A 13513-nucleotide genomic window follows, 5' to 3' on the forward strand; every position below is an offset into this window, starting at 1 on the left:
GTGTGTGTGTGTGTGAGAGAGAGAGAGAGAGAGAGAGAGAGAGAGATGTGGGGGAGAGGGGTGTTGGTCTAGATGGGCTGAGATGTGATGGGGGTGGCAATGGCATACCTCCCGAAAGGCAGACAGATCACCTCCAGGCCACACAGCTCATGGTGTTTGTTGCATGAATCTAAAGGCACTTATCGAAAACTCATCCTACAGAAAATCACCAATAGCGGATGCTGTTTGATGTGGTTCAGATGTGGTATGATATGGTTTGGAGTGTTGCGGTCTAGAGCCCATGGACAAGAAAGAGTTCTTGCTCTCGGGGTGCTGGGTGGGGTGGGCTGCTCAGTTAAGCTTCTGCCTCTGCTCAGGTCATGATCCCAGAATCCCGGGATGGAGCTCTCCACTGGCCTTCTGCTCAGCTGGACACCTGCTTCTCCCTCTGCCTCCCTTGGTTTATGCTCTCTGTCAAATAAATAAATGGAATCCTTAAAGAAAAAGAATTTTTGGTGCAAAAATGTGGTTTTATTAAAGCACAGGGAGGACCTGTGGGCAGAAGGAGCTACACTGGGGTTGTGAGAAGTGACTCATCATACAAGATTTCTATCCTATGGAGGGGAGGGTGAAGTTAGGGCACCAGGAAATTCAGTCTACAGGTTTCTGAAGACTGCTTTTTTCCTTGTAAATCATTAGACCAGTTGAAAACTGATCGGAGACTCCTGTCCTGCACGACTATGATCTTGGTCAGTTCTAGGGCAGCCAGGATGGCCTGAGGAATGTCAGACATAACCCCCCTGGGTGGGGGGGGGCGGGGTTGGAGGGTGTTAGCTTGTGCTTTGCCCTCAAATGGCCTTCTGCTCCCTCATCCCCTAAACAATAAAATAATGGTATTTGCAGGCCATAATTACCAACACTAATTAGGGTCTTTCTTAGTAAGAAACTTGGGGTAGAACAATAGCCTCCTAAGGCTGGGGCACTGGAAGGGTTCTGGCAAGGAGGAGCATCGTCTACCAAAAATTATGTGATGAGAGTTAAACCAAGTACCAGCCAATCCTGCCTTTATTATCACCTCCACATTCCAGGATTTCTTTTCTTTTTTAAGATTTTATTTATTTATTTGACAGAGAGAGAGAGAGAGATCACAAGTAGGCAGAGAGGCAGGCAGAGAGAGCAGGGGAAGCAGGCTCTCCACTGAGCAGAGAGCCCAATGCCGGGCTTGATCCCAGAACCCTGGGATCATGACCTGAGCCCAAGGCAGAGGCCTTAACCACAGAGCCACCCAGGCACCCCCATTCCAGGCTTGCTAATATTAAATACTACCTCCCCAGATCTTTCTCGGATTTTAACATCAAGTGTAGAGGATTGAGTTAATCACATTCCTTGAGTTCATTGTTCGGGTCTCTGTCCTGTGTACTTTTATTTCCACTCCCCAGGCCCCCTTCCCCTTTTCTCAGTCATTCTAAGGAATTTTATGCATATCCTTTCCCAGAAAGAATTTCTGGTAATTCTTCTAGATTTTTTTTAGGGAGTAACAGCTAAGTGATTAATTTCTCTCCATATCTCTGGGACATCAGGAGAATTTTAGTTGCTAGATGAAGGACAAAGCTAACACATTTGTTTTTCTGGATTTGAAGTAGAAAAATAGTGGCTTGCCCTGACTGACCCTAGTTCTCTGCTGTGTGTTTACTCTTCTTTTTTCCTTTATTTCTGCTCCCTGGCCCCATTCCCCTTTTCTTAGTCATTCTAATGAATTTTATGGATATACTTTCCCTTGCCTGAGGGTTAATAAAATGCATATTGTGGTTTATGGGTATGCCTCTTAAATTTATGTACCTGTTATATATCATTATTTCTTACTATTTCATTCAGCGTATGTCTTGTCTGTTGTTTCTTTCCCTTATAATTAAATATTTCAGAAACCATTTTTTTTTACTATGTAAACTTTAGAAAGATATTTGAGTTTTGAAAATTATACAAAATATTTTTACTCAGTTAATTAAATATGTTTTAATTGATTACCAAATGATAGTTTAATTGAAATTCAACTTAATGTCTTGATAACACCAATGAAATAATTAAACATTTCTTAAAATGATAATGGATTAAAGTAGTATAATCATATATGACTTTTTTATATTTGACTTAATTAGATTGGAATGAGATTTATCTGTTGAATAATTACTATTTTTCAACTAACACTTTCCCTAAAAAAGTACAATTGAGCTTGAGGCAGTTATTGGGTGTGATTAGTCAGAAAGGATGTCTGGGGATCCTTTTAGATTTTGTGACAGGGTAATAGCTAATTGATTAATTTCTCTCCATATCTCTGAGACATCAGGAGAATTTAGTCTCTAGAGGAAGTACAAACCTAATACATTTATTTTTCTGGATTCGAGATAGAAGAATTATGGTTTGCCTTTACTATCCTAGTTCCTTTGTAAATGGATTGAATTAGGAACCTACCTTGGGGCAAAGTGATTTGCACTGGTGACAAGTCTCATCTCCACGTGAGGAAAACCAATGAGTGCCCCGCATTTCCCTGATAGTGGTCCTCTTGCTTCTCTGTTTCTGGCTGACACTGTCTAGAGTGTTAACTGTAGGAAGTCAGAGAGTTAGAAGGCTGAGAGCTTTGTCCTTACAAGAGGAGGCTAGGATGGGGTTTGGTTTTTGTTTTGTTTTGTTGAACATCCATTATAACTAAGTTATAGGTGATAAAGTCTTTTAAGTTTTTCTCTGGTTTCTGGACAGGCAGAATCACCTCAGAAAATAAGTAAATGATAACAGCAAAAACACCCCCCCACCTCGTCAAACATGCTTCCCTAAATATGTGGGAGAAAGGAAGGCATGCATCCTATGTGTGAGAGAAAGCACTCATCTCTGAGTGTAGTATTCTTTTTTTTTTAAGATTTTATTTATTTATTTGGCAGACAGAGATCACAAGCAGGCAGAGAAACAGGCGGAGAGAGAGGAGGAAGCAGGCTCCCCGCTGAGCAGAGAGCCCGACGTGGGGCTCGATCCCAGGACCCTGAGACCAGGACGTGAGCCGAAGGCAGAGGCTCTAACCCACTGGGCCACCCAGGCGCCCCTGAATGTAGTATTCTAAGAATGGAGTAGACTTGGTATGACCAAGCACCTTGACTATATGTTTGCAGAAGTTGGAAATAAATCTATCATGGCTATAATCACTTGCTAGTTTGCATGCTCTGTATGTTTGGATTTTCATATCATAGGTTTTTGTAAAGCAAAGCACTTTTTACACTCCATCAAAAAGGAAAAAGACCCATATAAACAGACATATCACTGAGCCAAGTCTGTTTGCATCTGAATTCCCAAGCATTTGCTTTAGGTAAAGCAAATTTCCATCATTTGGAAATGATGGAATTCCATCATTCCATCCAAGCATTTCCATCACACACACACACACACACACACACACACACACACACACACACACGGATTTAACTATTGATAGCTAGTGCAAATATGGAAACACCTCTGTCCCAAAACTTTAATATTTAAACTTCAGGAAACAACTAATTATCATTAATTTTGAAAAGTAGACAATGGAAGCCAAGTAGATAAACCATAACAAAGCCCTTGTCACACTGAAGACCACAGATACTTGTTAAATTAAAAGAGGTCCCTGGCTTCTCCAAACCCTTCACTCAGGATTACTAGAGAAATTGTAGCTCTTTGAAAATCCCTTTTACCCCAAGTTTGACATGAGAGACTTTTAATGCATCTGTATTTTGGTGCAAATTAGTTCATCAAATGAGCATATTAGGGATGTAAGAAACCTCTGAGATCATCTAACTCACCACTTTCATTTAACACAAAAGGAAACTGAAGCCCCAGAAAGGATGAAATTCACCCGGGTCTCACGGTGAGCTAGAATCAAGTCTCCAGAGTAAATAAGGGTTCATAGAAGAGGTCTCTACAAACAACTGGCCTAGTTCCGCCCAAGCTGACTCAAGGTGTTCTTAAGCTGTCCTGCTCACTTGTGGAAAATGGCTGGTGAACTTCTTGGTTAAAAGCAAATAAAGAAGTTCATTGATTGCATTTCCCCCTTTGAAAATAAATTCAGTCAACTTCAGGGTGGTGGAGCAGGTAGACTCCAATACAGCAGAGGCATTTTAAGAAGAGAAACATGGTAACAACCAGGAAGTAGCTGAAGCACCATTCTTCAGAATCGGTTGTTCATACTTTAAAGGCATCCCCAGATCTCTACCATAGGCTGTGTGTGATTTTACCGCAGGTGTGCCTTTAGTGTGTGTGTGTGTGTGTGTGTGTGTGTGTGTAGAGAGAGTATTATAAAACTAACTTCAGTTGGTATTAAAATCTAGACACAGTTAAATTCTTTTTTTTTAAAGATTTTATTTATTTATATGACAGAGAGAGAGCGAGAGAGGGAACACAAGCAGGGTAGTGGGAGAGGGAGAAGCAGGCCTCCCGCTGAGCGGGGAGCCCAATCTGGGGGCTCGATCCCAGGACCCTGGGATCATGACCTGAGCCGAAGGCAGATGCTTAAAAACTGAGCCACCCAGGTGGCCCCTAGACACAGTTAAATTCTAAAAATATGTTCCTGGCATTCTAAACTGTTCCAATAATTTGAATCCATAGGTAGAACAACAACAACAACAAAAAAGACGCATTACCTCCCTTAAAGACAAAGTCAGTCTGTTTCTTGGTCATTGTCTAGGTGAAATCACCAGATAAATAAGATTATACCTTGCTTTTAGAAATATCTTATTTTTCAATTATAAAATTAATATACTCTCAGTGAAGATTCAGAAAAGTCATAAAAACAAATACAATAAAGAAAATGTATAATCCCGTCACCTAGAGCCATCCTCTATTAATGTTTTGGTCTTTGCAGACTTTATAAAATCTATGAATACACTCACAAGTGTACTTTTTTAGAAAATATTTATTTATTTATTTGACAGACAGAGATCACAAGGAGGCAGAGAGGCAGGCAGAGAGAGAGGAGGAAACAGGCTCCCTGCCGAGCAGAGAGCCCGATGCGGGGCTCGATCCCAGGACCCTGGGATCATGACCTGAGCCAAAGGCAGAGGCTTTAACCCACTGAGCCACCCAGGTGCCCCACAAGTGTACTTTTAATTTTAGAGAAAATCATCTCATGATAATATATACATACTCTTTAGTAACCTGCCTTTTTTTTTTGTACATTTCAGTGTCTCATAAACACATTTCCCCATAGTGATAATGTATTGCATCGTCACTTATAAGGGCTCTACAGTATCCTATAGAAGGGATATACTCTGGTTCAATAGTCCTCCATTAAAGGGTATTTGATTGATTGTGTTTTTTCCCTCTATAATAAACAACATTATGATAAAAGGCATTTTTCATACATAGTGTGTAATTATCTCATTAGGAGGTGACATTTTCCTTAGGGTAAATTCCTAGAAGTGGAATTTGTGGGTCAAAGGGCCTCAGTTAAAGGCTTCAGAATCACATTAGTTTTCCCATCAGATATTTGGTATCAGTTCAGATATATGATATTAATTTTTGCTCCAAGGAAAAGCAAATGTATGACTATTACTGATTTCCCCATACCCTGGCCAACTCTAAGCATTGTTTTTGGAAACATTCTCCATCTCCTAAGAAAAAGTTCTCATGGACATTCTCATAAGCATTTCTTTGAAACAAACTTTCCTGAATGCACTGGCCATTGCAGCTTCTCTTTTGGCCTTGGCCCCTTTTTCTATATCACATTTATCTTCTCTCTCGTCTGCCACGGATTGCATGCTTACTATGTACCAGGCACTGGGCAAAATCGTTTACAATCTAATCTAAAACTTACCGGAACACCAGGGGTAAGTAGGTACTGTTATTACACACAGATTCATAGATGACAAACAAGGTTATGCAATTCATTCAAGCTCGGGTTGTGGGTAAGTGGCGGACAGATGGTGCTAAACCAGGTCTGTCTGCCTTGGAGGCTCTGCTCTTATCTGCTCCATGAACCCCCCTACACAAACTTGCAGCATAATTTTGTAGCCAGTTCTCTTCCTCTCTGGCTTTTGGCTCAGGTGCCATGCTTACGAATGCCTTTCTTTTCTGTGAAACAGAAGAGAACAGCATCTGTTGGGAGTGAAGGGAAGGTGATAGAGAGGGAGCTTGGAGGCCGATGGAGCATGTTGGAAATGGCCACTGCAGATGGCCTCTGGGTGAGGCTGTTCCTCCCAGTTGCTGGTCCCTGCCAGTCCTGGCCTCATGAGGTCCATTTTCATTTGCCACCTGTGAATGCTCCAGCTCCACGGAATCTCTCCTGGCTTCTTTTATTAGCATTTAGATACTCAGGTATCTCTCATCGTTTAAAAAAAATACACCTTTCCATGCCAAGGTTCCTTCCAAGGTTTCTTTCCACTCCAAGTTTCCTTCCAAACTTAGCCCTGTCTTCCTCCTCACCTTTGGAGTGAAACCTCTTAAAGTTTGAACATCTTTTTGAACTTCCTCTCTTCTTGTTCATGTCTCAACCCACTCCTCTCAACCTGCTCCTTTTCCTGTATCTCAACCCACTCAACCCACTTCTTTATTTGTCTGAAAATGTTCCTGATAGTTTCTTTAGTGACCACCAGATTCAAAACCCATTCATCAGCCCTTACCTTCCACAGTTAACTACTTTCTTATTTCTAAATATCTCTCAGGGTACCTGGGGGGCACAGTCATTTGAGCATCCAACTTTTGATTTCGGCTCAGGTTATGATGGTGGAGTCACGAGATTGAGGCCAGAGACTCAGTGCAGAGTCTGCTTAAGAACCTCTCTCCCTCTTCATCTGCTCCTCCCCACGTTTGTGCTCTGTGTCTCTCTCTCTAAATAAATAAATCTTAAGAAAACAAAAACAAAAACAAACAAACAAACAAAACCTCTCCTTCCTTGGATTCTCTGAATACCTTCTCTTCTGGTTTGGTGGTCTCTCTCTTGTATGCTCTCTTCCTTGTTTTCATTGCCCGGGTGCTTATAGACGCTGGCAGTGATCAAATTAGCAATGTTTTGTCAAATTACAAAGCTACATTTCCAGCCCAGATCAGCCTCTGAACTTCAGGGTAGCATATGCAACAGGATACCAGCTATCTCTACTCAAATATTTTTCATATACCCTCATCTCAACATATTTACTTATTTGTTTGTTTTTTAAAGATTTTATTTATTTATTGGACAGAGAGAGACACAGTGAGAGAGGGAACACAAGCAGGGGAGTGGCAGAGGAAGAAGCAGGCTTCCCGCTGAGCAGGAAGCCCAGTGCAGGGCTCGATCCAGTGACCCTGGGATCATGACCTCACCTGAAGGCAGATGCTTAACGACTGAGCCACCCTGGTGCCCCAATCTCAACATATTTAGAACAGAAGTCATTTTCACCTTCAAATCTGTTCCTCTTCCATTTTCTCTCCTGTCACATCCACCTAATTTTCCAGGGTGGAAATCTTGGGATCATTTTTTACTTCTTTTACCTACTCCTAACCCTTTTAAATCTAAAATTATATGCACTTCTTTCCAACTCCACTGCCTCTGATTTTATCTCAGCCTCTATCATCTCCTGCTGCATTAAGGCACTCTGTTAACTGTTCTGTGTGCATTCAGCCTTAACTCTTTTTTTTTTGTTGTTTACTGTTTTTGTTTTTTTTTTTCCTCAAAGAGAAAGCACACAAGAGGGTCGGGGGAGGCAGGCAGAGCAGGAAGAGAGAGAGGCAGTCTCCCTGCTGAGCAAGGAGCCTGAATCAGGCATCTATCCCAGGAGCCTGACTCAGGCATCTATCCCAGGAGCCTAGGATCATGACCTGAACTGAAGGCAGCTGCTTAATCGCTTAATCGACTGAGCCACCCAGGCATCCCCAGTCTTTCCTCTTAAACCATTTTAACATGACAGCAAGAGTTAATGTTCTAAAATGAAAGTCTGGTCACGGCCCATTCTTCCCATGAAAAAGTCTAAGCCACTTCATGAAACAGCAGTGGTACCTCCAGAAATTCTCTACAGATAAGAAATGCTTTTGCAGTTCTAGGAGGTGGTTACAGTGATAACGTGCTCAGAATCAGAAGTTAGTGAACTCATCTTAGAATTGCTTTTGCATAGCACTTTGCAACACTTTGAGAAAATGTCAACTTTCCATATCAAAGACTGAGAAGGTAGCTAATAATATATTGAGGAAAAGGTTCCCCTTCTTCTAAACCACTCTTTGTATCTGTCCCTGACCCTACAGGATCTGGCACCTCCTTACAATTTGTTTAACTTTTGCCCACCCCTGTCTCTGGTCAATTATTAATCTCCCTTTAAGCCAATCAGTGAATGTCCCGTATGTGCTAAAACATATGCTAGACATTGAATACAGGGCAATGATCAGAACATAGTTTTAGACTTCATGGAGCTTCAGTATAGCAGAGGAGATAGCCATTAAATTACTTATTTTAGTATTAATAGCGTAATTACTTGTAACAAGTGACTTTTGGAGCATGGTGAGATCTAGTCCAGGGTTTCTCAGCCTTGACACTATTTTGGGTCAAATAATTCTTTTTTGTGGGGGCCATTCCTGTGCCTTGCAGAATTGTTAACAGCACCTGGCCACTACTCACTAGATGCCTGTAGCACCTCCCACTCAGTTATGATAGCCAAAAATGTCTCCAGATGTTGCCAGATACCCCTGGGGGGTGGGGGAGGGTAAAAATCATTCTCAGTTGACAATCTCTGTTCCAGACCAAGGTTACCATTAATTAATCTCCCTCTGTCCCTTCCCCCCACCCCTCACCTTCCCTCTGCTGGCACTCCTGCTCTCTCTCTCCCAAATAAATAAAATCTTAAAAAAAAAAGTTCAGACTTTTATTTGGCACCAGAAAAGCTCATCAAAATATACTTGCTGAATTGATGATTAAATGATGATAATTGAATAAAAAAACTGAGGTTTTTTTAGCTAGGCCAAAAGGGACTAACGTGGTCAGCCAGTATTGAATGACAACAATTCTACTAATTTGTTATGACCATTTTGATCAGACACCAAATGTCAACACATAAAAATCACCTCTCAAGTACTATGAAAAGTACTCAGCAGATATTCCCGACTCTCCCTGGTACGTTGCTAACTATTGCTCCGTCTTTTTCCTTGATCAATTTCCAACTTCGTGTATCCTTATTTCTCACTAGTGTAAAGATGGGAAATAGTATACAAATTAGAAACTGGCTCATGTTGTCTAGTTTACAGACTATTTGGTGATTTAGAAAAAAATGTATATATATATATATATATATATATATATATATATGAATGAAAGTATTTTGGTGACTATCTCCAAATACTTTCACATAAAATAACTGAGACAAGCTTGGTAACACTGTGGGAACTGGACCTTCCAACAATACCCCAGCCCAGCAGAGCTGTGGAGAAAAAACTCCCCACCTAGAGCCATGGAGTTAATGCTGCTATCCCAGCAAGTCTAGAAGGCAAGACATCAAGCCAAAAAGTATTATTCTCAAGACATTTGCTTAGATAGGTTTTGGACTTGATTGGGACCTGTCATTCTTCTTCTTCTGAATATTCCTTTTTGTAAGGAAATGTCTATCCAATGCCTGTCCTACCAGTGTATTTTTGAAGCACAAAACCTGTCTGGTTTCACAGGTTCACAGCAGGAGAGGAAGTTTGTTTCAGGATGAATTGTATCTTGAATCTCCCCCATATTTTATTTAGGTGATATTTAGATGAGACTTTGGACTTTAGACTTCACAGTTGATGCTTGAACAAGTTACGGGTCTTTGGGCTGCTGGGATGGAATGAACGTATTTTGCATATGGGAAGGATATGAATTTGAGGGGGCGGGAACAGAATGCTATGGACTGGAATGTGTGCCCCCAAATTCATATGTTAAAGCCCTAGCCCCCAATGTGATGGTATTTGGAGAAGTGATTCGTCTTGGATGAGATCATGAGAGTGGGATACAATAGGACTGGTGGCTCTGTAAGAAAAGAATGCTTCTCTCTTCCTGTCTCCATCTCCCTCTCTCCATGTCTGTGTACCGAGGAAAGGCCACGTGAGAACACAGTTAGAAGGCAGCCATCTGTAAGTCAGGATGACATCTCTCACCTGAACCAAACCATACTTGGCACTTGATTTTGGACTTCCAGCCTTCAGAACTGTGAGAAAATATGTCTGTTTTTTAAGTCTGGTATTTTGTAATGGCAACCAGAGCTGACTAAGACAGGTCCACACCAGGGACACTGGTTTCTTAAAATTTGTTATGATCCCTAGTGAAGCTTTCTAATCTAAGCCTTAATGTTTTTACCTCCAAGTACCCAGTGGACTTTTGAAAATTCAGTAGTGTCTTCTATGCAAACCAACTCCCTCTGCTCACGACCCTCATTCTGTCAGTGACACTACTATTCGCTCAGGTATCAGAGCTTGAATATGTGGTTATGTTTGTCTTATCTCTCAGAAGCCCCCACAATGAATTTTCTTCCGTCAAATGTTCTGTAGTCTTTTTGTACTGATAGGCATGGAAGTCGAGGTATGTTATTGTATTTCATCAATTCTAAGGGGCACCACCATTTCATATATCACTAAGGAAGTAAAAAACACTGAGAATTAAGCTATAATGCAATATTAATTATAAAATGCATCCCAATTACAAAGATGTTGAAATATGAGAAATTTGCTTCGTAGAATCAGTAAAATGATGCAAGTAGAGAGATCAAGGACACTACACTACACTGTATAGAGCATGATACCTATATCAATCAGCAGGAAACTGATAATCCACCGAATTAGGATAATGTGAAGAGGGTTTATTTATGAAGCAGTTAATTATGAAGATGTGGGTGGGTCACAGCAACGACACAGCTACTTCCACTCCTGGGGCCATATTGATGAGAGAAGCGAAGAGTTAGCAGGATTGGGAAGGAGAGTGAGTCATGTGGGTTAGGTTGTACTGAGAGAAGTTTCTTCTGTGGACAGACACAGCAGAGGTAAACTGCCCTTGCAAGGAGGGAGCCCGGAGGTAAGAGTTCCTATGTAACTTGCCTCCCTCTAATCTTCTGCTAGAGCCTCCCGTTGGCTGAAGGCTTTAGAAAGCCAGACAAGAGGGCAAGAGAACTTGGGTGATGTCATCCATGCATTTAAGTCTGTCTTGGAAAAGAGCAGGGTGGAGGAGGATAAAAAATAGATATGTAGATGCAAAAGGAGATACCTTATAAAATCCCATGTGTATAGTGAAAAGAAAACATGTGTTTATATACAAACATGCTTATATTTTTGCTCTGGAGGAAAACAAAACTGCTAACAATGGACTGTATGGTATGGGAACATGGAATTTGGGGGACAAGGACTGGAGACTTTTATTCTTCACATAGATGTTTCTGGGCTGTGTGAGATTTTTATAATAAATACTTATTTGTTAAAAGATTTTATTTATTTTAGAGAGAGAGAGAGAGAGAGAGAGAGAGCATGGAGGGGGGCAAAGGGAGAGAGAGAAGTTGACTCCCTGCTGAGCAGGGCTCCATCCCAGGACCTTGACATCATGACCTGAGCCAGAGGCAGACACCTAACTGACTGAGCCACCCAGGCGGCCCTTTATTGTTTTATAATTTAAAAAAAAAAGTAGCCCTGTAGTTAAACCTTTCTCTCCATTTCTATTGCCATAATCCTAGTCTAGAAGTTAATACCCTTATACCAGTTATAAGTATAGTCTCCATCATACAGTTTTCTCTTTCTTTTCTTTTTTTGAGTATGGTTGGCACACAATGCTATATTAGTTTCAGGTGTATAACATAGTGATCAGCTTCTCTATACATTATGCTGGGCTCACAAGTGTAGTCCCCAACTGTCACCACACATTTGACAATATCATTGACTGTATTCCTGTGCTGTGCCTTTAATTCCTGTGACTTATTTTTTCTGTAACTGGAAGCTTCTATCTCCCCTATACCTACACCCATTTTGCCCATCCCCTCACCCTCCTCCCTTCTGGCATCCATCGGTTCTCTGTATTTATAGGTCTGATTCTCCCTTTTGTTTGTTCCTTTTGTTTTTTAGATTCCATACGTAAGTGAAATCATGTCATATTTGTCTTTCTCTGTTTGACTTACCTCACTTAGCTTAATAACACCATCTAGGTCCATCCATGTTGTGGCAAATAGCAAGAGCTCATCTTTTTTGTGGCAGAGTAATATTCCATTGTGTGTGTGTACACAAATCTTTATCCATTTATCTATTGATGGACTTTTGGGTTGCTTCGATATCTTGGCTATTGTAAATAATGCTTCAGTAAACATAGGAGTTCATATATCTTCTCAAATTTGTGTTTTCATTTTTTTGCATAAATACATATAATTTATTTTCTTTAATCTTGAGTATGACTGCCAAAATTGTGTTTCCTCATTCACTCATTAATTAGGATGTTATTATTGAACAGCTAGTATATGCTGGGTTTTATTGCAGAAACAGAGGCTCCTCTGGTGAAATAAAGGGAGACACATTCTCTGCCTCATACAGTCCAGTTCTAAAGATGGATGCTCATTTTTTCAAATCACATCAACAAATGTACAATTTTAACCTTGATGATGACAAGGGAAACATTTGACAGGGAGTGATAATGAAACAAAATCTGGAGGATGAGTAGGGTTTACTCAGGAAATTTGAGGAAAGAATATTTTTCCAAGTAGAGGGAATAGCATATACAATGTTCTGTGGTATAAGTACTGTTGGCTTATTGAAAAAAAAAAAAAAAGCAAACAAGCTGTGTAGCTTAAGCATTGACTTGACAAGGAGCTTGCTGAGAGTTCCATGGTTGATGTCATGAGGGGCCAGTCTATGTAGGTTTTTATAGTCAATTCTAAGGATTTTTCTATTTATCTCAAAATCAATGGAAATCCTTTGAAATATTTTTCTTAAACCCAACTTTTATTATATTTGTGGTTCAGCATAGGCTCCCTCAATCTTACTAGATAACATCTATAGTTACACTTTCCAATTATCTATAATCTGGCTTTATAGACATATGGAAATAGATGGCTCACTGGTCTCCCATAAGCCTTTATCTTCGTTCAGTACCTATTGAGAACCCACTATGTGGCAGGTGCTGTTCTAGGCACTTAAGATAAATCATTGAGCAAAATAAAGGTCTCTGCTCTCAAAAAAAGATCTCTGCTCTCACGGGACTTGCATTGTAACCACACTTGAGTCAGTTTGATGTGCATACTGTTCAATAAAAATGCTACAATTACCTATGCAATTTGAGAATGTGAAGGTCCCAAAAATGACCTTAAAGGATTCTAGTCCTATTAGACAGGAATTTTGTTGTCGATAACTAAGTTCTGCTATAGCTGGCTTATGAAAAGGGAGAAGGATTAATTATAAGAAAAGTGGGGCATCTTCTAGAACCAAGAATGGTCTTTCTCTTCCTCTTGTCTTTGCTATTTTGCTTGTCTGCTTGATTCCTTGTGCACAGCTCTTACGGTTTACAGCTCCTTTATCAAATTCATGAGGGCAGGGGCAGTTCTCATTTTTGGTTCAGGTGCCCAAA

The sequence above is a fragment of the Lontra canadensis genome, unplaced genomic scaffold, assembly GCF_010015895.1.
Source record: "Lontra canadensis isolate GAN:19392208 unplaced genomic scaffold, GSC_riverotter_1.0 scaffold157, whole genome shotgun sequence".
Lineage (NCBI taxonomy): Eukaryota > Metazoa > Chordata > Mammalia > Carnivora > Mustelidae > Lontra > Lontra canadensis.